Here is a 27943-nt window from a genome sequence, read left to right on the forward strand (position 1 = left end):
AAAACAGCACTAGTAAAGAAGGAAACGAGGACTGGTGCCCTGGAGCATACTGTTATCAAGGTGCTGACCTAGGACTTAGATGCCACAGGCCATCAGTTTCCAATCCTCTTTGGTAAAACGAAGTTTAATATATATTGTTCATGCAAATATACACATGCACACACAAAAGTGTGTGTATATAAGTATACATGCACACACATGCATGCATATATAGTTTATTTAGAAAATTGACAACTATAGAAAAACCAGAACGTTGGAAAAATGAACAATATTTCTATAACCCAAAGGTAATTGGAAAATTACTGCTAATATCTTTTTTGGTTTTTCCCCAGGCCTTTACTTAATGGAGTTGTGATTATATTATATTTTGTATCTTTTTTTAAATTTAAAATGATAATGAGCATTTCATGTGCTTCTATAAACTCTTTATAGATATCATTTAAAATATATTTTAAGAGTCCACCGAATGGACAGTAATTCCATAGTTTACTTAATCATTTTCCATATTTGAGGCTTTTGGTTTCTCTCACTCTTTCTAGCTCTTTTTCATTTTTTTTTCATTTTTTCCTTCTTTCCTTCCCCTCTCCTTCTCTCTTCCTTCTTTATTTTTCATTCTCTTTTTAATAGGGACTCTGTGCCAAAACATTGAGATATGACTGGAGTATTAAAAAGACTGACAGTCCTTGCTTCAAGAAAATATTTATATTCAGTAATTTTAGATTTTAGTAAACCTCATGACAGGAAAAAAATAAATAAATATGATGGCAATAACATTACTCCAAAAGAAAACCTTGAATCATATTTACCTATGAGTGTGTATATTTGCACATGTGAGTTTGTATGTATGTCTGCATGTGCATGTGTATGCAAGTGTGTGTGTGTGTGTGCACATGTATGTGTATGTTGTGCATGTGTGTGATATATTGGAAGAATGGGACGTCAACCAGTCAACAAATTAGGCTTCAGATAGAGATGAGTAGCTCCATAAAACAGAATTTGTAAAATGTATTTGCAATTCAGCAGACTTGACAACATGGTCTCATGGTTTTGGATTTAATGTGACAGCTGGTGTAGACATCTTTTTACCCCAGTTTTACTGAAATATAATTGATGTTTAATATTGTATAAGGTATACATGTGATGATTTGATACACATTATATTATGAAATGATTATGGTGTGGACATCTTTTACACTCCAGATGCTCTAATGTATTAGTCTGTGTGCCTTGGAGAGGAGAGGAAGAGCCATGTGGTTAAACTGAGGGACTCTACTGGTAATTTTTTGATAGCGAGGTAATACCCATGAAAATCTGCTGGATATCCCCACATGGAGCATAACCCAGGAGGGGAGCATTAACTTCCTGGTTATAAGAGGCTACTGAGAAGAAACAGCAGCATCATTGTGAGCACTGGTGATGGAACAAGTGCATGGCCTTCAGCTCAGGACCGCAGAGGCCAGTGAAATGCTAAAGGTAGAGGCTTCAGATGGTGACAGCCCTGAGCTATTTAGAAGCAAACATAAAGTATGATGTGTGGACTTTCAAAAAATATTTTATAAGAGCTAAGAGCCAATAAGTTAAGTATTGGGATTCAGATATCAGTGTTACTGTAACCTTTCTGATAGATAGGGAGATTTGAGTCATATGACTAAAATCAAAGTAATCAATCTTTGTTCATAATTTTGCCAATTTTTTTTCTTAAAGATAGATTTCCAAAGACAACTTACCAGGTTTTTCAGTCTGAGTTGCCCCCAAACTAACTTTCAGACAAATATTTTTGTACTAGGAGTTTACTTGGAAGCTCCCAGGATGCTCACATGAGGAGCTGGATACAATGAGGTGAGGAAAGAAGAGAAGCCAATAACACATGCTGTAATGACCCCCATTCTGTCATAAGTGACTTACCTATGTGGGCAGGTGGGCTTCATCTCACCAAGGACTCTATGAAAAATCAGTCCATAGAGACCAGTGAACAGGCTGAGGCATCAGGGCATTGACTAGAATCTCCTTTTATGAAGGTTTTTTAGGCTCATTAATACCCCATGGCTCCAGGAAATGCCTCCTTGCAACTGAACAGAATGATAAGAAAAGAGACGAGGGCACTTGAGGTGTGAAATTGTCAGCAGGATGAAAGTTGTGTATTACCACTGCTAAACCACTCAAGCAAGCCAAGGTGTAAGGGATGGGGCATTGGCAGCATCAGCCACACTGGTTTACCACCTCTCTCCATTTCAATGTACTATTCTTGTGACTATGTGCCACATGTTTAGGATGGTCATTCCCTTGCTTTCTGCCATCTAAGAATCACTGGTATCAGAGATAAACTATGCCTCCAAAGCTTTCTCAATCTCTGTGCCACAATTTTTTTTTAATCTTAGAGCAAGCACATGCATGCAGGTTGGGGAGGAGCAGAGAGAGAGAGAGAGAGAGAGAGAGAATATCCTAAGCAGGTCCCATGCTTAGCTCAGAGCATGATGCACTGTTCCATCCCATGACTGTAGGATCATGACTGAGCCAAAATCAAGATCCAGACACTCAACCAACTGAACCACCCACGTGCCTCCTGTGCCACAGTTCTTTTAAACAACCAAAGCACAGGGGCCATTCTACATTGAGGGCCAGCTGTGATGTTAATGTCTCCTATCAAAGAAGAAATAGTGAGTCAGAAACAGGCTTGAAATAGGGAAAATAAATGTAGTACCATTGGCAGCCTTCCTCTGACGGTGGCCTAATTGACTTAGTGTTTTGGCCCATACCTTTGAAAATTCTCTTTTGTTTCCACCCCAAATTCAAGTTGTCTGATGTCAGTACCTATTTGTTTATATAGAATTTCTTTCATTTTCCAGCTCTCCCTCATTCCACTTGTAATAAATCAACCAAGAAACATTGTTGACCTTTCCTATGTCTTATCTTTCTTTTTTCTTTCTTAGTTAAGAATTTTGAAGGGGGAAAAAAAAAAGAAAAATGAAAGTAGTTTACACTTCCTCACAAAAATGTCACACCTCCACACATAAAAATATTGGTCTACCTCCACCACTCCATTAAGAATGTTCTCATCATATCCACCAAATATACATCGGCAAAGCCAAGCATCACTTTGTTTTTATTCTATTTGAACTTACTGATTGCTCTGCTGAGATCAAGACTGTTACATACACCACAATGAACGTCTCCACTTGTACAATCCACAGACCTCAAGGTCAAAAGCTAAATTCATCATCTCTTAAACCAGCCACACCCCTTGGGGCAGCCACATCCTGCCCCAAATTTGCTTCTTCTCTTGTGTGTTTTCTCTTGGTGACCAGTATCATCATCTACCTATAGCCAAAAGAGTTGGAATCATTTTGGACAATTCTCTATCACTTATTTTTTATAGGCAATCAGTCTTACAGTTTTTGCTTCCTAAATAAAATATATTTCTGAGACTACACAATAAATCATAAAGCAATATTTCTTTGATGCTGAACCTGTGTAATCTTTGGAAATTCTGACCTCTCTCAAGATCTTCCTAAACTTTTCCGGGTATTTCCAGTAGTTATCTCATGTTTATTTCAAGAACTTGTCACCCCATTGAGATTCTGTTATTTAGCATCTTTACCTTATATCTTCAGTTGCTTCTGAGATCAACAGTAAATTATGCCACCAGTATCATATTACAGAAGTCCTTAGGGTCCCTGCTGCTGCCTTACAGAAATGTTGCTACTATTACTGATGTTCACGTGATTTGCATTAAGGCTGTGGAAACTCAAAACTAAGTGTACTATAAATGCTCATCCCTGACTGTCCAGGACACTGGGTAGATCATGACAGCTAGCCACTGTTGCTGTCCATTGCTGCCTCTGCATGTCTGGTGATTGTTGTACTAGCATTCTCCTAAAGTATTTTTCTTCCTCACTATATTCCCTGATCATTTATTTAATTAGACCCTTGGCCAACTATGGCAACTTCCTCCAGATAAACCCACAGATAGCTGAATCCTAGGATAAATAGAATGTAGGCTTAATAGGGTAGACTTCTGCTTCATTCTGTTTTCAGTAAGATGTTTGAAATTTCTCTAAGTGCCTCACCTGAGAACCCAACTTGGAATGATAAGAATATGAAAAATTCTTTGCCTGGGCTACCCCAACATTCTTTTCTGGGGACAGACTCTCAGATGCAGGGACAGACTGTGGATGTGACACCTTCTCCTGGCATGCCAGGCTGTAGAAGAAAAAGAATGCCCTGGTAGTACCTCATATACTTGCTGTGTTTTGCCAACGATAGATTATTTCTGGAGATGACAGTCTTCACTTACATCACCTATCTTTCTCAGCATCTGGAAGTGAGACCTCTGTTTACCTCTGTGATCCTTCACTCATCTCTGGGCTTTTTCTTGGAGGAGCAGCACATGTAGAAGACATGACCCATGTTTTCCATCCTATGCATATGGGATGACCTAACTGCCCAGGCTAGGGTATCATTTATTCTTTCCAGTCCTTTATGCACCATTGATGCTCGAGTTACCTGATAGAACAGACATGTTCCCCAAAACCTAAATGAACGGGCTCTTCTGACTTGGTCCAGGGGGGAGGTAATTACAATCCTTTGTGACTGTTTTGGTGGACTCACTCTGTACTATGCTACACTTAGTGCTCAGGAAGAGTCCCAAATCATCTTCCTCTAGCTAGGGAAGACCTGTGCATCAGTCTCTGACCGTCCCTCTACAGTCTTTCACAAGATCACTGTAGCCAGTTTCTGGGGGCTTGTATCCCTGCTTCTCTCACCTACTCTGCTGCTTATACTACTGCATGGGAGCGAGTCAATGGGGTCAATATCTGGAACCTGCATAGTCTATGAAGAAGAAGAGGAAGATGTGTTTTTTCCCTCTATTCCTTAGGGAGTCAACCAGAGGAAAATTTAAGTGATAAATACCTAGTGGTTTTCTCAACCAATTAGTTGAGAATGTTGATTAAGCCTGTTAGCCTTGAGTCAGAGTTACACCTTGACTTTCTATTCTCCTAGGGTGAACTCCTTTTTTTAGGAAGGTCCTCATTTTTTTTTAAGTAAAAAGACCTCTGAGGAGTCTATTTCACTTAATTCTTTCTTGATATGTTATTCCAGATTCCTAAAACACCAGTATTTCTTGCATATATTTCTTTCATTACATTTCCAGTGTTTTTCCTCAAGGTCAGACACATGATAATGAAATCACAGGCTAGGCAAACCTAGGTTCATATCCCAGCTCCACTGCTTACAAATTATGTGGACCTTGGCATGTTACTTATCACCTTCTCATATCCTAAGCTGACTCATCTTTAAAATAAAAATAAGAGCAGTTCATGCCTCGTAGGGTGATAGTGGGACTGCATGAGCTAATGCATATGAAGCACTGAGAACAGAAGTGAGCACATAATGCATGCTCCATAAAGGTTAGCTGCTATTATTGTTATTACTTTTGCCTGGATTACCACAGAATTGTCTTAACTGGTCTCCTAATCTTTATTTGGAGCTCTTCCATCTATTCTCCTCACTGCTGTAAGAGTAATCTTTCTGAAACTTAACTGTGATTATGTCACTACTCTGCTTAAGACATTTAATTGATTTTCATAGCTTTTATCCTGATGTTTAGACTTCTGAGTCTGGCATACAGGTCCTTTGAAATCCCTTGCTGTCTCCCTCATCTTGTTTCCTGCCAGTATTTCCAAGGTTTCATTGCTTTCAGCATGATCACATACTTAGAGTTCTCTGAAAGCAGAATACACTTTTATGTCTCCTTGATGTTGTGCATATTCCTATTCATGGAATATATTTGTTCTCATTTTCCTCTTTTTAATTTCTTATTTTTTTTACCTGTCTTTAATTTCTCCTCATTCTTCAAAACCGATCAAAAACGTCACATCCCCCCATGAAACCTTCTAGTTGTCAGGAGTTTGATTGAGAGAATCTCACTCTCTCTCTGCCTGTTAGCTTCTAAACAGGCCCATCCTGGCACTTCTCATGTGGGGCTATAATTATCCCTTTTCTATTTGTGACCCTTTTAAATTGAAAGCTCTCCTGGGGCCAAGAGCACGTATTATCATGTATCTTTAATGTATAAGCTATCTAGGAAATGGTAGATACTTAGTGTTTGTTGAATAAAAAGCCTGAAGAGGAAAGAAATGAAAAACCAAGGTATGAATGGGAGGAGAGGCACAGTAATACCCAGAGGAAGGGTCAAAGATTTTCTCTCCTACTCTGGATTTCACTATGCACTGTTAGAAGGGGCAGGGTATTTCTAAGATCTTAGGAAGTGTGTGGGAAGAAGGGTGTAGAATTCTCTAGTGTTGCTGGAATAGATTTGTATTTGGGCTGAGATGTAGAAAGTATTTAATGGTCTGAAACTGCCCCTCCTCGAGGCTGTAGAAAATAGCTGGGTTACTTATTTATACTTGAGAACCTCTTTAGAACAAATCTCAAATATCTGATATGTGGATATTTCAATTTTCCTATTTCATTCTGTTAGCGTCTCAGAGTCATACATTCTCTCCCTTTCTGATCCCCTATAATAAATGGGATTGCCTAATACATATTTACATATTAAATGATATCCACATTACATAATGTAGTGGTAGTGAAGAAAAAAAATGGCTGAAATCTGAGCTGCATGTCTATGAAAAGAGGCTTTAAGTTCATATTTAATTGAAAGTTGCTTAGATAATACACTATTGTTTTTCTTCCTACAAAATTTTCTCATAGTGAGTAGTTTATTTGAAAAATTGTCAACAAGCACCAGGGACTATATTATTCAGTAGATAAAAGTCCTTATCTCTATTAAGAAGATGTGGTTTTAAAGCCTTTATTAGAGGCAGAATTTCCAATGGTTATACTTGACCTAATGACCGCATTATTTGAAAAAACTTACAAACTATCCAATAATAAAAAAATAATTTTCTACATGGCAAAAAGGACTTAAACAACTTTATGCCCTTATCATAAATGTCATATAGTGTGCCACAGTCTCTGCTTCCGAGATTCAATTATTGAGTTTTTAATAAAGCACATCATCAGTTAATTGAAAAAATGGTTTAAGGCAAAAAAAATTTTGAAAGAGCATCATAAATGTTTGAAACCATAAAATTGTAAACACTTAAAGCTTATAAATAGGGCTTTACGGGAAGTCAATTTGGCTTCTTACACTTGTTAAAAAAGGGATATTTGATGCGAATCTTAAAAATCATAAAAAATAAATATTTGGAATTACTTCTACTTTACATTGGAGTAATTTATGTTGATATTATCATATTAAAGTAAAGAGAAAGCATGGTGAATTCAGAAGGCAATATACAATTTTCAGTTGACAGATGGGTTATTTTCCTAAAGTTCCTTTATGTAGTTCCTTGAGAATATGCTGATTGAAGTACCTTTTTTTAAAAAAATTTTTTTTTGATGTTTATTTATTTTTGAGAGAGACAGACCAGACGACCAGGGGAAGGGCAGAGAGAGAGGGAGACACAGAATCCGAAGCAGGCTCCAGGGTCCGAGCTGTCAGCACAAAGCCTGACGCGGGGTTCAAACTCACCAACTGTAAGATCATGACCTGAGCGAAAAGTCAGAGGCTTAAGCGACTGAGTCACCCAGGTGCCCCTGAAGTCCCTTTCTGTAGTTGGATTCCTAGATCAGGAAATGGAAGTTACTTCTGTAGGAAGTATAGTGCTAAATATTATGACATCACTCCACTGGGAATGTACTTTAAGCATTTTGGCTGGGATTTCAGGAACACATCTTGTTTTGCTCCTGTGGGAGTAAGAATTACCAACTCTACATCACAGGATTCCTAGAGTTGCAGTGACCGTATGTTTTAGATTTTCTGAGTTGGTTCTGACAGCATGTGATGTTGACAAGCACCCACCCTATACTGTGAGCTCCCTAAGGCAGTCACCATGTTCACTCAACATCCTAGCTTGATGCTTAGAATACAGCAGAGAACAAGACCACATATCCCTGCCTTCATACAACTTTCTGTTTTTTTGGTTCTGAAGAATTCACCAAATTCTATAGAAATTACCTCATGGAACTTAATTGAAATTGTAACTGGTGAAAAAAGAATGGTCAAGGGAGACATCTCGTATCATTTTAGGATCTTAGAGATAGATCCTTTAATTCAAAAAAATTGACTTAAAGCTTATGAAAATGAAGCTAAAAACTTCATAAATGTCTTTTCTGAGATTTTGTGGCTAATAGTTAATGAAACTGCGACTGTGACATGGGTAGATCTTACTACACTCTTAGTATGGTGTTTATTTTATATTCATACATGTTGTCAATTTGTCACTTTTATCTATTTATGTAAGTAGGAGTGTTATTAGAATTGTGAAGCTGGAAAATATCTAAATAATCATTAAATGTCAATATTTAAAAACAAATCACCCATGATCCTCTCAATTTAACATGCTCTGCTAAACAGAAATGTCAATGTCTAGGTCATGACTAATCCACTGAGAGTCTTTCACATATACTGGGTGACCTAGCTGTAGAGTAGCCAAGGTTAAAGGCACTTAAGTGCCACCCAGAAAAGAGACCAGTGTATGGTTGTTGTTCCCAGAGAATAGACAATAGGAGGAGAGAAAGAGTGTGCAGTATCCAGACCCTTGCACTGCGTTGGTCCCCTGTGGCCAGGGCATCCACTCTGCAGCCAGCAGTCCAGGGTGATGTAGCTGCACATCCCCTGCTTCATGCTGCAGTGGAAATATCCCATCACTCCCCACCTCCCCTAGAGAAAACTGGGTGTGTGCCCGAGGGCCATTGACTCAAGTACTTAAGCAGAACAAAAGAGTAAGAGAGTCTGATATAGGAAGAGATTTTCTTAAATAAGGAAGTCAATCCATCACAGGCTGTGATGATTCTTTCTCTCTCAGTGAAAAGTGTTACAGGCCCAAAGCCCATTCTTATGTGGCTGGAGTCCAAAGTTTGCATGTATGCCCAACAGAGAGGCTAGAGTTCTCTTAACTACCAGATACCACAGCTAGGTCTACCACCATGTGAGGGGCTTAAGAACACCTAATCCCTGCGTTTCTGAGGGTACCCCTATAACTTCTTGCTAACATTTAACAAAGAATTCTGTCAAGACTATAGGCAAGTATCACCCTACTCCCAGAAGTTCAGGGCCCTCAGCCCATGAAGGCCACAGTGTATCCCCCAGGCTCCTGGCTTCTCCTCAGAGCAAGCCTGAGAACACTTCAGGCTTCAAACAGTCACAGCCTTGAAGCTGCCTCATCCACTTCAGAAATTTGAGTCCATTTCATCATACTGTTCATTACCACCACTCAAAATGCACGTTTATTTTTCTCTTACACACTGTTTCCTTTCCCACATTTTGCCTTTTCAAACTTTCCTTCCATTATAAACAGTCTCTACAATATTCTCAGGCTGTTGAGGGAATCCTTCTTCCTCCCCTTTGCTTCAAAAGGAGCCTGATAACAAATTCCCTTGAGTAATGCCAAGTGGAGGGTGATCATGTAGTCTCCCCTCGCCTACATGCATGGGTGGTGGAGGTAAATGCAGAGTCCTCCTTGCTCTCCAGTGCTTTTCCCTCCTGTGTTCTACTGTAAGAGTCCCTTCTGGTTATTTTTAATGTTTATTTGTTTTGAGAGAGAGTAACCGTGAGTCAGGGAGGGGCAGAGAAAGAGGGAGAGAGAATCTCAAGCAGGCTTCACACTGTCAGCACAGAGCCCAATGCAGGGCTTCATCCTACAAACCTCGAGATCATGACCTGAGTCGAAATCAAAAGAATAGAATGCTTAACCGACCAAGCCACCCAAGTGCCGCTAGAGTTCCTTCTGTTTTGACACTCAGGCCATCAGAGCATCCATCCTATGCCTTGGCTCCTCCTGACCACTTTCACACCTTTGGAGGGAATGCTGCCATCCAGCTTATAGTCTCTGTCTTTCTACCTTACTTCCCCCTACTGAACTCCTTTCACAGAGGTCAAGACTTAGCAAATACAGAGTATACTTTTAATATTTTTTTATAATTTTTTTTTTAAATTTATATTTGAGAGATAGAGACAGAGTTTGGGGGGGGAGGGGCAGAGAGAGGGAGACACAGAATCTGAAACAGGCTCCAGGCTCTAAGCTGTCAGCACAGAACCTGACGCGGGGCTCAAACTCATAAGCCATGAGATCATGACTTGAGCCGAAGTCAGATGCCTAACCAACTGAGCCACCCAGGTGCCCCTGCAGTGTGTACTTTTAGTCTTCACTTACTTGACCTCCCTTAATCATGTCCTCTCACCCAAAACTAGGAACTCCTTCTCCTGGGCCATTCTCAGTGAGTGGTGGTGGGTGGGATTGATTCTTAGGACCCATTATGCCACCTCTCAGACATAAGAAAAAATTTATGAAATAAAAGCTAATTATTGATTTTTATGAGTTAATTCCATTTTATCCTTGTAAACATCATGTGAAGTGTTCAAGGAAGATATTGTAAACATATTAAAGGTGAGAATCTGAGGCACAAAGAGAATAAGTAGTTTGTCAAAGTTTCACAAGATGGCAGAAGCCAAAACTAGCATTTAGATCCCTTTCTGATGCTCCTTCCACTGTGCCAAGAAGTATTAGTGAAAGAATAAGGGTATAGAAAATGCCCTCATAGATGGATTTTAAATTCAAATTCTTATTTGTATTTATGATTTAGTAGTATACGAAAGAAGCAAATATTAAGATACAAATTCTGAAGTAGATTTCCTAGATCATCTTACATTCAGAACAGTGTTTCAGGCCTTATTTGAATGAATTTAGATTGGGTGACATGACTTTCCATCTGCAATTTCTATGTGTTTTAGTATGAAAGAACTACTCTGTGAAACTTGCAATTAAAAGAAAGCAGAATAATAATTTTTATGTAACCTCTGTAGCAGAAGAATCTTAATGGTGGGTAATAAAATGTTGAAATGAGATATATTTTAATTAGGTAATAATACCAAGCTTTGTTTATTAACTACTGTGAAGGTTCTAATGAGCTGTGAATTCTGAGGGCTCTTTGGCAAGGAAATGAGAACATTTAACAATTTCCCAAACTAATCTCATTATGGAGAAGTCAGCCTTGCACATGCTTTATTTAAAAATGAAGAAGCAATGGAAAACTTCTCTGCTGGCTCCTCATGATACATCTTGAATACAACTTCCTTTGTTCTTTTATATTTCTGAAAAACACTATTTTATACTATTTTATATTTCTGAAAAACAATATTTTTATACCTAAAAGTTTAGAAGCCAAGTTTCCTAACCCAGGATGAACATAATCAAGTGGAATAATCTTTTTGCAGTGTCGTTTCAGAAATAATTTCTGATTTTGAGGTCTTCTCAAATCTCTTTCTGTCCTCACATTAATCAGAAGTATGCTGTAGCTGAGGTGTATATATATTTTTATATCACCAAGGAGCTGTGACCAAAACTCCATGGTTCTTAGATCCAGTTAGGCTGCTTAGACAGAAGGTGACCAGAACCCTTCAAGTCACAGAGCTAGTGAGAGCAGGAACATGATTTCAACCCAGGTCAGGCAAGATCTAACGTCCATGGCCTTTCATCCATATAAATTGAAATTAAATATTAGTTCATCCTGATTACCCCGTCTTGCCACGTTATTACTGAGGTTAATTCTTCAAATGAAACTTCATTGGTATGTACTCAGGGTATAATTCAATTTTTTTAAGAAGGTTGAGTTTCCAAAATTCTGAAAGGCAAATAAATAGTTGTATATTCTCTTTGCATGAGGACTATTGAAATATACCTTTGTGTAAAGATTTTCTTAATTGTTGTAGGTGGGAATAGCAACAAAACAAAACAAAACAAAAGACCAAAAGACTTGTATTTTTTAACCCCTTCTTTTGTTTAAATGTTTATTTTTGAGAAAACCTCATTTGGCAAAATGCATTTCCTATTTTTCCAAAGGTTAAGCCTTTTCTTTACTGGCAATATCACAAAGTAATTTTGTTGAAAATAAAAGAGGTTTAACTGGTAATCCTAGAAGAATGTTTTCATGAATGGAAGGCATGTATAATATTTGTTATGGTTATGATTCTGACGCTTTATACAGCCAAATTGGGCTTAACTTTTCTATTTATCTTGCCAACATGTATATAGATTCTATATACATTTATATATACAATAGATTTACATTCATACATATATCATTTACTTTAAAGGGGTTTCAAGTGATATGATTTATAATGTTCTAATATTTAATCATTAGAAAATCACTCAAAGACAGATTCTTCATGGGATATTTATCTGGAAATAGATGCCAAGGTCATAAAAGAGAGGATGTAGCTAAATTTATCCATAAAAACACTTGATATTGTTAGCTGACAACCTGTGGGACAAGTCCAGACTGAATTTTAATTTTATATCAAGCAGTGGTGGCAATGTAATTGGCTACTTACCTGTTAGTACACTTTTTGCTTATTTGAAATGTATGCTTTAGCTTACGTTCTTATGTTGAAAGCTATCACTTTTCAATTTTATTTTCTTTGCTATGACTATTCAGTGTCTATTTTTGCTGAATAAGAATTTTAAGAAGCTGAAATAGAATGAGATTTCTAGTTCTATAAACAGGCTGATGTTAATAATATACCAATAAGTTATTAATTCTTAAGGAGGTTTCACTCTCAAAGATATAGCAATCAAGTACTGTGTCTATGGTATCTGCCCCAGGTATGATACACTGATCTTAACATCAGTCCATTCTGGTCATTCCAGACTGCTCAATTGTTCATCAGTTTGACTCCAAGGAGAAACCCAACCTGGGTGAAGCTTAATTCTGTTAGTCTTCTCATAAGGTCATATAAATCATATACCAGTATACTTCATTTAAATGGAATTTTGATTTCTGAGTATCTGGATGTTTAGAGCAACCATAGTCAAGAATAACTTAGTTCATGGGAGTATTATTGGCTTTTAATACCATGATAGAAAAATTAGCATGAACCAACTTGTAAAAATTAAGAATAGATTCTGACTTTCTGCAAAGCCTAAAAAATAAGTATATGGTATTACTAGTACATGGTAATACTAGTCTAAATGGGTAATAACAATTTCCCTGGTAGGCTAGCTTACATTTGAATCATATGTAAAATTTCATGTTTCAATTCCCATTTAACATATTTAGAATAACCATTTTAACATCTTTAAAACATGAGATCATGTCCATGGGCCATAAAAATGGCATGAACATTATATTCTTTACTGATGATATTTCTTTAGAATTGGACACCAGGAATGGGTACAAAAATCATTGTAACTTATAGCTACCATTGGAAAGTTGAGTTCAATATTAACAGTGTCAAGTCAGAAAAGCTTGGTTTTTGGCAGACCTTTTAAAAAAGGTTTGAATCTTAATATTAAAAACTGTCCATCAGATGGATTTATTCTGTATCCTGTGTATTTTGCTGCAGACCATTGGATGTTCATGCTGCTCGAAACTGAGTAATGCACACATATAATACTGAGTTTCTTCCATGGTTGATATAGACAACTAGTAATGTCTTCTCTATTGTTCCTTGGGTTTATGTTTTTTTTATTTTTACCTGTATAAAAGTTGTAATGATAGTACAATAACAACTCATGTACATTTCACCTCTATCTAGCAGTTGCTAACATTTTGCCTTTTTTGCTTTATATATCTCTCTAAACATTTCTTTTTTAATCCTTATTAATTCTTCTCTCTCCCTCCATTCTGTCCATTCTTTCCTCCTGTCTCCCTCCCTTCTTTCCATTTCTTTCTCTCTTTTCTTTTATTGCTTTTATCTTATTTTAGAACAATTTTGAATTACTCTCAGAAGTGAGCTAATTCTTGTATTTTAAGTTTATTTACTTATTTTGAGAGAAAAACAGAACACATGAGTAGGGGAGGGGCAGAGAGAGAGGGAGAGAGAGAGAGAGAGAGAGAATCCCAAGCAGGCTCTTTGTTGTCAATGCAGAGCCCCATGTGCGGCTCAAACTCATAATCTGTGAGATAATGACCTGAGCTGAAGTTAAGAGTCAGATGCCCAACTGACTGAGCCACCCAGGCTCCCCACAAATGAGCCACTTCCTTAACTAACATTCTTTAATATGTATTTCACCTAAGATCAGACATTCCCCTAAATAACTACATTTTTCAACCTAAGGAAATTGAAGAATTTTTCCTAACTGTTCTAATAACGTCCTATGTAGCTCTCCTATGTATTACATTTATTCATGTCTTTCTGGTCTCTTTGCATCTAGAACAGTTCACCAGCTTTCTTTCTGTGTTTTTCATGTCATTGGCATTTTTTAAATGTCCAGGACAGGGTTTTTTTTGTTTTTTTTGTTTTTTTGTTTTTTTTTTTTTTTTTGCAGAATATTCCTTGATTTGGATTTGTGTGATTATTTCCACATCCACACTTAAAATATTGTAAAATTACATAATCTCTGCTAGAATCTGTGGTATCATTTATAGTCTTTTCTAAGGCACTTAAGGTATTTTTCCTTGAAAATAGGAGATTTTTTAGAATTATAAGTATTAGATGATGTGCCAACTCTTTATTTTTATCTTTGAGTTTGAGGAAATTTTCAGATTTTAAATTTCTTCCAAAAATATTTTATTCACTCTATAATTACTTTTGGATGAGAGATGGTCCCAAGTATTGGTAACATCTGGTTCCCTAGGTCATAAGAACTTGGAAACAGAAATATGAAAATCAGAACACTGGCCAATTTTTGTTTAAAAATAAAATTTTCCTCAATTCACAATCAAATATTAATGTACTATATTACTGTAAGAGTGTCAGTAGACATTTATTAAATGCCAGATAGATGAACCAGAAATAGCAATTAAAACGCTCCTAACCTTCTAGTAGTAGTTTACAATAATGTGGGAGAGAAGACACACATAAAATACTCAAATACAGTATTGTAAGTGCTTAGATGTGTGAACAAAGTGCCAAGTAACATAGGGCAGACAACCTCTCATGCTGCTGGGGAGGAATAGGGTGGGTGCTGGGGCATCAGGATAAGCTTTACCTTTGAGAGGGCACTGCACTTGAGGAGTGAAAACAGGTGAGTGCAGTGGTAACATGCCCAAGTTTTGAGTTTTGAATTCAAGGTTTGGCTTTGAATTCAACTGTGTGATCTTTGGTAAAATATGATAACTTTCTGACACACAGTTTACTCTTCTGTAAATTGGGGATAATAATACCTATCCTGTAGTGCTCTGAGAATTGAGTAAGATAATGAACGTGTGTCACCCAGAATAAGTGTTTAATAAATGGTAGCTCTTTCCAGGATTATTTAAATATGATTGGTAGTCTCCTTCATAAGTAGAAAATGACACGAATATGTGCCATATATAGTACACTAGAAGAAAGGGTGTTTTCTGTGGATTCAGCAGGCCTACAAGGAAGTAAGACTGCAGAGTTTAGCCCCAGATTTTGTAGAAAATGTTCACTAACCAAAGAAGAAAGGGCATAATCTTTTGAACAGTCACAGAGTTTGGGAAAGGGAAGGTAGTATCAGGATAAGATCTGTGTTTCAGTAAAATCAGTCTGGGGGGCAGTGTAAGTGATGTATTCTCTGGATCCTAACCTAAGAGGTCAAGATGACTTGAATGCTGTATGTGCGCATATAAAATGTAGGAACTGATAGACTTTTGAGAAGCATCTAATCACCACCCTGGGGCGGGAGGATATGATTCAGTGGGCTTCAGGAAAAAAACATTCGAACTTTTATTTATTTCTACTTCACCTTTTAAATTTATTTTTGTATGTTTAAAAAATATATATTATGCGTTAGCAAAATGAAACAGACACATAATTTATGAATATATAAATGTGTGTATGTTGTGAGTGCATACAGACTTTTTTTTTTTTTTACTGAGATGTGAATGATCTGAAATGTTTTGAGACCTCCTTTCCAGAGGGTCTGTTTCAAAGTTTAAGGACTTCTGAACTAAAAGTAGCTAGTAACTAGTAGAAAAGCTAGTTAGTGTAGCAGTTCAGTGGTCCCGATGAGTTTTTTTTTTTTAAGTCTTAAAATGTATTTTAATAAGTTGATGCAGCATAACTGGTCCATTTCTCAGAAAAACTCCAAAGATATCAGGGACAAATCAGACATGGTACACCAATTAAAAAATGCACAACATAACTACCTAAGGTAGTCAAGAATAAGAGCTACTGTCCGACTTTCAGCACACAAAAATTCTGTTCCTAAGGTGGTACTAGGCCTATCAAGAACAGCTGTGAACAGCAACATCATAGACACTGAAGGCCATTCCTGGGTTGTCTTTACCCAAGAAAAAAAGATGGAGGGGCGCCTGGGTGGCGCAGTTGGTTAAGCATCTGACTTCAGCCAGGTCACGATCTCGCGGTCCGTGAGTTCGAGCCCCGCGTCGGGCTCTGGGCTGATGGCTCAGAGCCTGGAGCCTGTTTCCGATTCTGTGTCTCCCTCTCTCTCTGTCCCTCCCCCATTCATGCTCTGTCTCTCTCTGTCCCAAAAATAAATAAACGTTGAAAAAAAAAAAAAAAGAGGGAGGCAACTCAACACAAGATTTTTTGAAGATAAAAGCCTGATTAGTTTTAATAAAGATTTGATTTAGGGTAATAAGATTGGAATGGAGAAAGGAGCTAGGTTTGAAAGGCTGAAAATAAGTTCATCATCAGGAGCTTGAAAGCTGTAATATCACCATAGATACCTTTGTTTACCAAGGATTTGAAGATTAATAAGGGATCAGCTGAGAGGTGGCTGAAAATGTATCTTACACCCATCCTACACAATCCTTTGAATGGAGATTTATCTTAGAGACAAACTTAAGTTCTTTGATAACCGGTTGCCTAATTGGATTATGGAATTCAGTTGACAAGTAAGAAGTAAAGAAGGATAATAATGTGTATTGAGTTTTCAGTTCAGAAGTGGTCCTGTGAGGAAGAGTTGATTAGAGTAGAACTTTCTACCTCTTTACATGAATTGAGTGGTGATAACTCAATTAAAATAATTAAAGTATCAATTAACTAACTACATGACTTTATGGAGAACAAAGTTGAATGCTTTATTGATACAGAGTCAATAGGTTAAAGTTAATTTTGAGGAATGCTCTTATATACTGTATCTGAAGGAATGAAATTTTGCTGAATCGCAAACTGCTAGAATGATCAAGGAAATAAAGGTTTTCATGAAAACAAATCAAATGTGAGTAAAGAGTACATATTTGTTCTGTAAAATGGCAGTACTATGTTACCCTCAGTTTTGTCAATACAGAGATATTCTTTGAGTTTGTTATATTCCTCTGTCAAAACATGGGTAGTTTTTTTTTTTTTTTTTTTTTTTTTCTGACAAAATGGAGGGAGCATGAGTACTTTTAAATCTACTTAAAAAAAACCTTTATACTAATGTAATTAGAACAAAGCAAGGCTTGGGAAGTTACACTGTACATAGCAGAGAAACATTTTCTAGAAAACCCTATTCATTCGTCATTTAGTCAGTATTTCAATCAATCATTCTTTCCAGAAATAGTTCCTGGATATATCTAATTTGGACCAAAAATGTGGTAGGTCTGTGAATAGTGTGATCAAGACAGAAAAGGATCCTGACTTTATGGATCCTAAATGGAGATACAGACACATACATACATACATACATACATACATACATACATACATAAGACTGATTGCAGAGTGTGAGAACAAATGCTGTGAAATTTATAAACAAATTATATGATTGAGAGTACCTGAAAGAAGGTGTGGTATGTGTGGTTACTTTTTCCAAAATGGACAGGGAAGGTCTCTGAAAATAAGTGACATTTGAGACTTGAAATATGAGAAGGAATCATATCTCTGACCCCAACTTTAGAAAAAAAATTCTTATGATTTTTTGTCTGTCTTTTGAACAATCAATAAATGAAAATGCAAAATCATCCGTTTTTCAATAAACCCATGATGAATCTCCTTAACATATAACTCTACTTCTTCTAGAAACCTCCTCCAATTAAACTTTTCTGATTATTTCCAGATGTATTCTTCAGTTACTGTCATGTCCTTGTTATGATTATATTGCTCAACTTATTGTCATCTGCTACGTTTCTGTCTTTACGTTTACCACAGTTTAATTCAGTGTGGCAAATGTTTTGTAGCTGAACAACTCAGTAAGTTCAGCAAGAAAAAGATCCCTTCAGATGTTAGGGGGGAGGAAGGGATATAAGATAAATTTTAATAAAGTATTTGGCTGTGTGGTAATTTAACTTTTATCAAAAAGACTATAATGTATACAGTGACACCCAGTGTCACTCTCCATCCAAATCTCAATCATTTGGTCTTCTACACCCCCCACTGGGTGAATGTCATGTCTTTTCTGTTACTCTTGCTTTTGATTTAAGTGGACTATGCTCAGCAAAGAATTTTTTTTATTCAATCAGAAAAGGTTGATGTTTTCATTGATTATTTTTTTCTTAGGTATGATCTGCCAACATAACTGAAATAAACACACAGTGTTGCTATGTCCCAAAGACCTTAGCTGACATTCGTGTATTAGAGGATCTGTCCCCACATCTGGATTCTGATACAGTTCAGGAGATTAGTGCTAATTTGCTAGAGAGATGCTGTCTTTCACCAATTATTTTTTTAATGTTTATTTATTTTTGAGAGACAGAGAGAGACAGAGAATGAGCATGGGAGGGACAGAGAAAGAGAGGGAGACACAGAATCCAAAGCAGGTCCCAGGCTCTAAGCTGTCAGCATAGAGCCCAATGCGGGGCTCAAACCCATGAACCATGAAATCATGACCTGAGCCGAAGTCGGACGCTCAACTGACTGAGCCACCCAGATGCCCGTGTCTTTCACCAATTCTTATGAACAAAAGATAAATTTAGAGACATAATCCATAAAAATTGTCCTAGGCTACTTCTGAGGGTTTCTTGACAGAAAGTGAAGAAATGTTTCTATCCATGCCCATGCGGACTTATATATTTAAGAATTTATTTCTTGTATATGCTTTATTTCCTATTTTAACTTTTCAGCCCCCCATGACTTTCCTGGAACTTTTACCCTGAAATCCAGTATTTGGCCCTATCATTAAGGACTGCCATGGCAATGTCTTTTTCCTCATCTTTAAATAAATTCACTAACATTGATAATGCACATGGCCTCTTGGGATTCTGAAAAAAGTTTATTCAGCAAACGCGGTTTACATTTCTTTGAACTGATTTGACCTAGCCCTTTTATTTCTCTAAACAGTAAGCTAGCACAACTGTGTGATCTACTATCAAAGGCGCTTGCCTCTCATCACTATTCAGAAGACTTCTCCCCTGTCTCTGACACATTTTTATAAATTGAGACCATCAACTCCCTGTATTGCTCTGCATTCTTTTAAGGGCTACTGAGCATTTAGCCATGGAAATGGAAGTCTATACATTAAAATCCTCAAACTATTTTTGATGCAAAACCTATAGTATTGCTCTTAATCTCTGTTGATTCTCATTTTCTGAGACCTGACATTACTGTAGTATTTCAGAAGCACATTCTGTTTTCCAGCCCTGGAATGTAATTTCTGAAAACTTCTCTAGTTCTGTAAAGGAGGGATTTTTCAGTCCCCTGAGGTCTCCCAAGTGCCAATGAATCAGGTGTGAGTCTGGGAAACGGCCCTAAAACTATTCAATTATACCTGCTACAGACCTCTTCTTTTCTTCTAAGAAAGACTCTGGTGTTTTAATAAATTATGTGTCTGTAGATGTGGCTTAAACACTAATTTCCATCCTGTAGCCTCATGAGAGAGTTTCTTAGATTTTTACAGTTTGGCAATCTCCCAGAGTTCTAAGGCTCTCTATTCCATTTGATCTATCTAGTTACAGATCAGGCATTCTCCAAACTCGGAGTAATTCCTACAATTTGCTTCTCACCTTAATATGGAGCTATAAGGGCAATTCAATCATGGCTTGTGTCTGCTTTGGCTTGTCCCCCAAATTCAGCCACCTGACTCTCATGATGAAAGGTCAGTCTTGGCTCACTGGAGGTGCATCTGGGCAATAACGTTATATCTAAAACTCCATGAGTCCAGAACTGTGTCTTGAATAAAATTGTTTTTGTTTCTTTTGACTTTAAGAACAATCGCACATGTTGTAATATTAAACAAAGTTGAAGAGAATGCTTTATTTTGAGAAGATTCAGAGGATTTCAGATGAGGGCATTATGTTGCATGGTATGCAGTGTAACTAAGCACCTCTTTTTTGTCAAAGTCCTGTTTCTCATTGCAGCTGACCAAATCCCAACTTCCTTCCTTGTGTTCTCTTTTCCTTTACAAAAAAAAAAAAAAAAAAATCCCAAGCTCACTGGTCCTTTCCCTCACAACAAATCCCTTCCTTCCTTTAACTCAGCTCCTCCAATACTGTTTCTTTCTGCCTTCATATCTCTTTTAGCTACCACTGACAATCTCTTCTCCATATTTTCATGCATTTTCCTATTCCAATCCATTTAACCATTTTCTGATTTTTGTTATCTAGTTTGCAAGCCTATGAGACCTCATTCAGCAAAATAATGGCCTTCTGGCTGAAGTGTACACAAAGGATCAAAGAAAAGTAGTATCTTAGTATGAAGGTAAGTGGATGTATATCCTTGCGATTTGATCGTTTTGTCTTTATCATATTATTACATGTCAAATTACATATCAAATTATTACAAATTTCATAACTCCAAAACAACTTATAAACATGTAAAAAAATAATACCAAGATAGATTCAAGTCACTGATGAGGGCTCTTAGCATTCAGCCCTTAACAGGATTTCTGATTTCCTTCTTAACATATGTAAAATGGATCAAATTAAGCACTCTTGACATTTAGACTCTTAAAACAAAACAAGAAGCCAATTTACACTTCACTCAGAATAAGCAAAAAAGAAGAAAATAAAAATCCCCACAGATGCAGCCTGCCATCCTTTCAACTTCTGAAGTGAAGTCTTATGGATAGACTGCTTCTCAAGAAAAGATCAGAGTAGATTAGTGGATTCACTGGGTTTTAGATGATAGAGGCCAGGCAGTGAGCTTGTCCTATTCTGGTATTAGATACCTGACTTGAGGTTGAACCAGAAGGTGATTGGTAATTATTCCTATGGAAGAACAAGGTCAGATATCAGTAAATCTCCAAGATGAACAAAGCCCTCTCTGTATTGTTCCTAATTGCTTCACAGATTACTGATGACTTATGATCTACTGCTCATCTTTATAATGTCAGAGATTGGAAAAGATCCCATGCCAGATAGAATGTAAATACTTTGACCCTCTTCCTCCAGAACACTTTCCCACTAAAGATCGTCTTATTGATCCTCTCAGGTATGAGTGATTTTTCTTAAGTTTTCCTTAAGTAAGACAGGGCTGGCCCTTTAAAATTAACAGCATGACCCTAATTGTTGCAGCTTACATGGAGAAATGGGAAAAAAACAAGGACAACCAACCAAACAAATATAAAACTTGAAATTGTGTAGAACAAGCTCAATTACAATTTTAATTTTTTGTTGTTGTTGAAGGAGGGAATTAGACACATTTAGAGGTTCCTCTATTCATATCATATTTTTTTACCCATCATTTTTCCTCAAGAACATCACAAGCCTTTCTCTTCCTTAGAAAGCAGATAACATGAAGTTTCTTTTCTGTCTCAAATATCTTTCCCCCTTTGTTCCTGCTCTCTGTCTCTGTACTAGCTTCCCCCGACTACATTAACTCCCACCCTTGCTGTAATAAATATCATTTCTCATTTCACCCAACGGCAAAACACTACTGTTTTTACTATCTTACTTTTGATTAATACAACCCCATCAGCTATTTCCCTTGTTCCTCATGTATTTATTTATTTTTTCTTCCTCTCATCCTCCTTCAGTATTTGAACTTTTAGCTAACATTTTTCCTCATTCTACCAATTCTCAGAAAAAGTGTTATTTGAAAAATTCTCTGTCTCCAAAGATTCTACAATTTTTTTAAATCAGTGTTTGTGCTTCATCTCAAGATTAAACAACTCTCTAAACACTGATAAAATATTGGAGAATTGAATTTACAGCCAACTTATGACCTGAAGAATACCTGTGATGATGGAAAAGAACAAAACTATTTAAAGGAAGGTTTTAGTAAGAAATACAGTGGGTTCCAGGGCCAGTTGGAGGCAAGATTACCAAGCATATGAAGTTTACCATTTCTCTGTACCTTCACCATTTCCTGCCCCAGTATCATGTGTTCTGATGCCGTATAATTATCATTTATTGAAGTTATCATACATTCTTAGTTTGTGTCACTTTCTTATATATCACCTCTCTGGCTCCGTCCTTGAAACTCTAGTCCCTTGAGTTGCCCTGGCATAGGCAAAGTGTTGGGAGATAACAATGTAGTTTAACAACTTTACTTTGAAGTGTCAGTGATGGATAGCCCAGCTTAAAAACCTAGGGATATTTTCACTTGAAAAGACAGAATATCATAACCTTTATCATTATCTAGTTGGCTTATTTAGATAGAATTTCAGGCTTAAGTTGTAACTATTGAGAAAAATATTAGTTAATAGAAGATAGAAAAGACTTTCTGTTCCTCCTGAACCCTACTTACTATATGTCCATTGATAAGTAAGACAACAGCAACAAAATATTGAATGCCCATAGTCAGTGTAGTGCTACAGAAAGTTTACAACAGAAGTGAAAATAAATCTATGAAAGATACTGCCATTTGGGGGAAGACAAAAAAAGTAAGAATAAGAACAGAAACAAGGTAGTTATGTAAGATACATTTATACTGGGCCCCAGGTACACGTTTTTAATTACTGCCATCCCTAGTTCTCAGATACTGATGGTCTGATTGACCATCACTCATTGCTCTACTCCAGCTTTCTCCTCCTTCAACAGCTCTGAACTATTTTTCTTCTGAGTTCTGTAGTGAAGTGTTATGATGATGGCAAGATGGCTGTGCGAGTTTTGTTGTTGCTTCCTCTCATCCTTCCTTTTTCTCTTCCTCCCTTCCTTCCTCTGACTTTATGAAGGTAAATGTTAAAAAAAAAAAAAGAGGGGGGAGTAATGTCAGGGTTTGATTAAAAAGTCTGAACTACTTTGAAAGAAGATGATCAAAATTCTCCTGACAGGGATAGGGTGTGCTGTGCTAGTTTAATTGAGCTTGTTTAATATTGGTGAAAACTTGTTGTTTTGTTTTGTTTCTTTAATTGTGCCTCTGCCTTGTTCTTCTATTTTTCATTTTTCGAATGATAGAGGTGTAGGTATTAGGTTTTCCTTGTGTCCCCAGAGAAGAAAGAAGGCACACTGTATGTTCAGCGTTCTCTCCTGGATATTTTCCTATATATTGTGACCCTTTTATAAAGACCAGGCCAATATTGTTTGTAAGGTTTTCTGGTTCCTGAACTTGCTCAGTTTCTCTAGATTCTACTGCTAAAACAGAGCAAACACTCATTAATGCATCATAGTAGGATGCTTATTAGAAAACACAACTCTGAGAGCAAGAGACTTTTCTATGAAGTATAATAAATCATGGTTTGGTAATAAGTAGTAAGTGTTAGCCAGCTCCTGGAACAATGTTTTTTCCTCTTGTCAAGATTAAGACAATTAGGTGATCTATACAGATTTCCAAATTAAATATCTACTCATTATGCTGCTTTAAAACATTCTATTTGAAATAATAGTATGCTTGATCATTGAGCCTAGTATTTTAGTCTACAAAACTTCTTGGAAGAGCCAAATTTGCCTCTTTTATTTTTGTAATATGTAAATGACCCAGAAAGTTGGATTTAATTGATCATGTTCCCTCTCAAATATCTACCCTTTTGCTTATTATACCTAATTCTTTTTTACTTTTTCCCTCTCTCTTTAGCCTTTGGTTGCATCTGATTGCTTCACATGTGTTTGGTATAACCAAGAAATTAAAAATGAAATGCCTTTAGCTTATGGTTCTGTGAACATTTTTGCCGTCCTTTTTCTTTATAGAGTAATGTCTCACATTGCTTTTAATGCCTCAACATAGTTGAAAATCAGCTACAGAAATATACACGCTGCCAAATCTAGACTATCAGCCCACTGGGGACTTCATTAGAAGATGTCTTCTTCAGTTCAAAGATGGCACTTGAGAGTTTTAAGACTCTCTAGTTTACTAATTAGCTTACCTCCAAGGACCATGTTTAACATAGCTCAAACCTTTTTAACTTTTATTGATATGGGCATTGGCACATAACTGTTTTCAGTTTAATGTATCCAAATCCCTAGTCACATTGAAGAACAAGTTCTTCAGAAATCCTGTTTAATGATTTCCTTTGTCATATTTATGTATATTTATTTATGAGTAAATAATTTATTTTGTCTTACCTTTTATCCAACTAAGCATATTCTCTTTGCTGCTATTCTCTTAAGCCTTCAGGTTATAGTAGCCACATAAAAGTAAATTCACTATGAATTGGTAAATTCTGAACTTAATCCCACCTAGTGGGATTCTAATTGCAATAGAAACCTTTGACATGAGTCTGTATCCATCAGATGGTATTCTAGGGATTAGAGAACTCTCCTGGTAGGTAAACATGGGATTAGCTGTATAAACTCTATTGCCCTATTCTGTTTTCTGTACACTATTACTATATAAAGGGTTTCATTGAAAGTAGTTTTTGTAAAGTTATTGCCAAAGTTTTATCTTGAGTCAAGAAGTAATTGATGTTTATTTATTTTCTGACCTTCAGTTTATGCTGTAATATCACACAGATATATTTCAGAGCTATCTGCTTCTTTCCATCTCCACTGTCACTACCTAAGTCCTACTCCCATTATGTCAGAGGTGCAGTAGCCTCATGACCAATCCCTTTAATCCGTACCTACTACTTCCAGTGCCAGACTGAACTTTTTTATGAAATAAGTTTGGCCAGGTCCTTCCCTTGCTCAGAACTCTTCAATGGTTTCCTATTGCATTTAGCAAAAAAGAGCCAAACCCTTGATATATTTTACCAAGTCCTGCATGACCTGGCTCAAACCAGTTTTTCCAGCTTCTTCTCTCTTATTCTCTATCACTGATGAAGCTCCTGCCTCACCACCTACATTTCAATCCCTTGAAAATGTCAAGATTTTTCCTACATTGCAGACTTTCTCCACACACTGCTTTCTCTGCTTGAAGGGAGCATCCACCTAATAAATCCCTATATTCTTGCATAACTCTAATTTTTTCTTTCTTCAATCTAAATTAGATCATCTCTTGTCTATCATAGACCTTTACTTTTTCATCATAGACCTTATAAAAATATTTAGTCGTATATTTATTTGTGTAACTTAGTCTAAAGTTTGTTTTCCCTATAAGAATGCAAACTCCATGAGGTCAGAGGCCATCATCTCTTTTATTTTTAATCTTTTAATCTGCATTTTAATACTTAGAAACACTGACTGTCACATAATAAGTCATAAATACCTGTTTGATGTTTGAATAAATGGATAAAATGTTGTATTAGATTTTTCAAGTTATCCTCCATTTTTTCTCAGTCATCAACAATCTAGTCTCTAATGGTAAGATTAACTTTCTCTTAGAAACAAAATCTCTTGGTTATTTTATTTTATGTTTTATTTTTAACTGATCATCTATGGAAGGAAAGAGTGTACGTGGGGAATTATATGGATGATATCATATGGTTGGCTGAGAAAACTGAATTTAACCAGTATATCATGTGGGCAATATTTTTGTCATATACTATATATATGATTTTAAAAAAAAGAATCTAATCCTCAGCTAGAAGGGATGTTCATATCATCTGGTTGCTTCTATCTCTAGAGAATTCCAGGCCATCTAGATAAGGTATTCATTGTGCTCTTGAACTCTTTCCATGAAGAAAAGAAAAATGGTTTACTCCTACAATTGTTTGTCTGCATTTTTTCCTTATAATATTTTTATTATGACTCTAACTATTTCGGGGCGCCTGGGTGGCTCAGTCATTTGGGCATCTGACTTTGTCTCAGGTCATGATTTCACTGTTGGGGGGTTCGGGCCCAGCATCAGGCTCTGTGCTGACAGCTTAGAGCCTGGAGCCTGCTTTGGTGCTTTGGATTCTGTGTCTCCCTCTCTTTCTGCCCCTCCCCTGCTCATGTTTCTCTCTCTCTCTCTCTCTCTCTCTCTCTCTCTCTCTCTCTCTCTCTCTCTCCCTCCCTATCTCTCTCTCAGAAATAAACATAAAAAATTTTTAAAAGAAATGAATCTAAGTATTTCTATTTAGTAGAGCTATGTTGGAGCTAATGACAACCCTCTGAATTCATCTCTGAGTTATGATTATAGAGTCATGGGATTAATTTCATTTTAGGTATCCTTAGATGACTCTTAAAATAATTCCCTAAAGTGGAATTCTAAAAAGGGTGTATAAATGGTACAAGTTGCAATAAGTTGCTTTGAGAGAAAAAAATCATTATTTAAACATGCATACTTAAATGTTTCTTAGAAAACACTGGCTTCAAGTTTTGTTCCCATGGAATTCCTCTACATTTAATGAGATAAAAATACGCTAGGAAAAAGAAGAAATTCTTGGTGATTAAAAAAAATCTTTCAGAGTTTTTAGGTCCTGTGGTATTGATCAAATTTCTTCCAAATCATGATGTCATAAGGATATGATTGGTTACACTTTCTTATTGAAGATTTTAACTGTATGATGTTGCCAGGCAGCTTCCTTTTTCACATAGATTAGTTTGATTCTACCAATCCCATTCCAAGAAAATCACCTATTGCGTTTGGTACCATTTACTTGCCTTATGGATTGCATTTGTGGTTGATAGTCTATTAAATTACTGTGCAGATTGGATTCAGGCCAGTGGTTAAAATATTTCTATTAGACTCCAACAGCATACGTGTATTTCTTACAAATTCACATCACCCTCTTATCGTTTGCAGTGTTTCATTCTGTCTACGGAGGTTGAATTGTGTGCACACTCAATTTCACAGGTGAACACCAGCCAGCAGTTTTTCTGGGTTGAGTGTTTGGGAAAAGAGAGCAGTACCCAGAGTCAGCGTAAAGGCTTGTGTGTCACCAGCATTCTGTCAAAATAACCTTATGTTTCCCTTATGAGTTATCAAAAGAGAAATTCCCTCCTATCTTAATTTATAAGACCCCAAAATACACTTATTTACAATTCATTGTTGAGACTTTTTATGTGTTTACTTAATCTGTGCCGTACATTGACCTCTTTCAAAAGACAACATGTGCTATGTTCTCTCTTATTTAGACCAAATATATCTCTCTGTGTTCCACAATAAATGGAAATCCATGTTATTGTTCTGTCTATCAAGACACAATTATGGGTTCCAGGATCAATTTTATTTAGAAGTTACATATCCAGTCTCATTGTTTCCTTTTATTTAAGAGAAAAAAATTTTTAATGTTTATTTATTTTTGAGAGAGAGAGAGTGCAAGCGGGGGAGGGGCAGAGAGCAAGGGAGACATAGAATCTGAAGCAGGAACCAAGCTATGAGCTGTCAGCATGGAGCCCGATGTAGGGCTTGAACTCATGAACTGTGAGACCACGACCTGAGCTGAAGTTGGACACTTAATCAACAGCCACCCAGGCGCCCCTGTTTCCTTTTATTTCTGATTGTCTAAAAACCATAGATTTCTATTGTGGGAGATGTATGATAGGGACAGTAAGGTGATCACTTCTTCTGTTATTTATTTATTTATTTATTTATTTATTTATTTATTTATTTAATGTATAATAGACACACAATACTATTCATTTCAGGTGACTAACATAGTGATTCAACAACTGAGTCACAATTATGATACATTATGCTATGCTCACCACAAGCGTAGATCCATCATCATATATAGTATCATTGACTATATTCTCTAGACTGTACCTTTTATTCCTGTGATTTGTTCATTCCATAACAGGAAGTCTGTATCCCCACTCCCCTTCACCCATTTTGCCCAACACTGACCCCCTCTTCTCAAACAATATTTGACCTTGGGATTCCTCTTTCTCTGATACTGAACTGACTCTC

General features: G+C 36.6%; 1 protein-coding gene across 3 annotated transcripts in view; it reads left to right on the plus strand.

Annotated features, from left to right (window-relative positions):
• Nucleotides 1-27943, plus strand: part of LOC109499872 (high mobility group protein B1-like) — an 807961-nt gene that overhangs the window by 315908 nt on the left and 464110 nt on the right. For all 3 annotated transcript variants that reach the window (XR_006598226.1, XR_006598225.1, XR_006598224.1), the window contains exons 5-6: nucleotides 20458-20551; nucleotides 21142-21283. The gene's annotated coding sequence lies outside the window, so the exon portion shown is untranslated. The remainder of the gene's footprint in view (nucleotides 1-20457; nucleotides 20552-21141; nucleotides 21284-27943) is intronic.

The sequence above is a fragment of the Felis catus genome, chromosome B2 (assembly GCF_018350175.1).
Source record: "Felis catus isolate Fca126 chromosome B2, F.catus_Fca126_mat1.0, whole genome shotgun sequence".
NCBI classification, from domain to species: Eukaryota; Metazoa; Chordata; class Mammalia; order Carnivora; family Felidae; genus Felis; species Felis catus.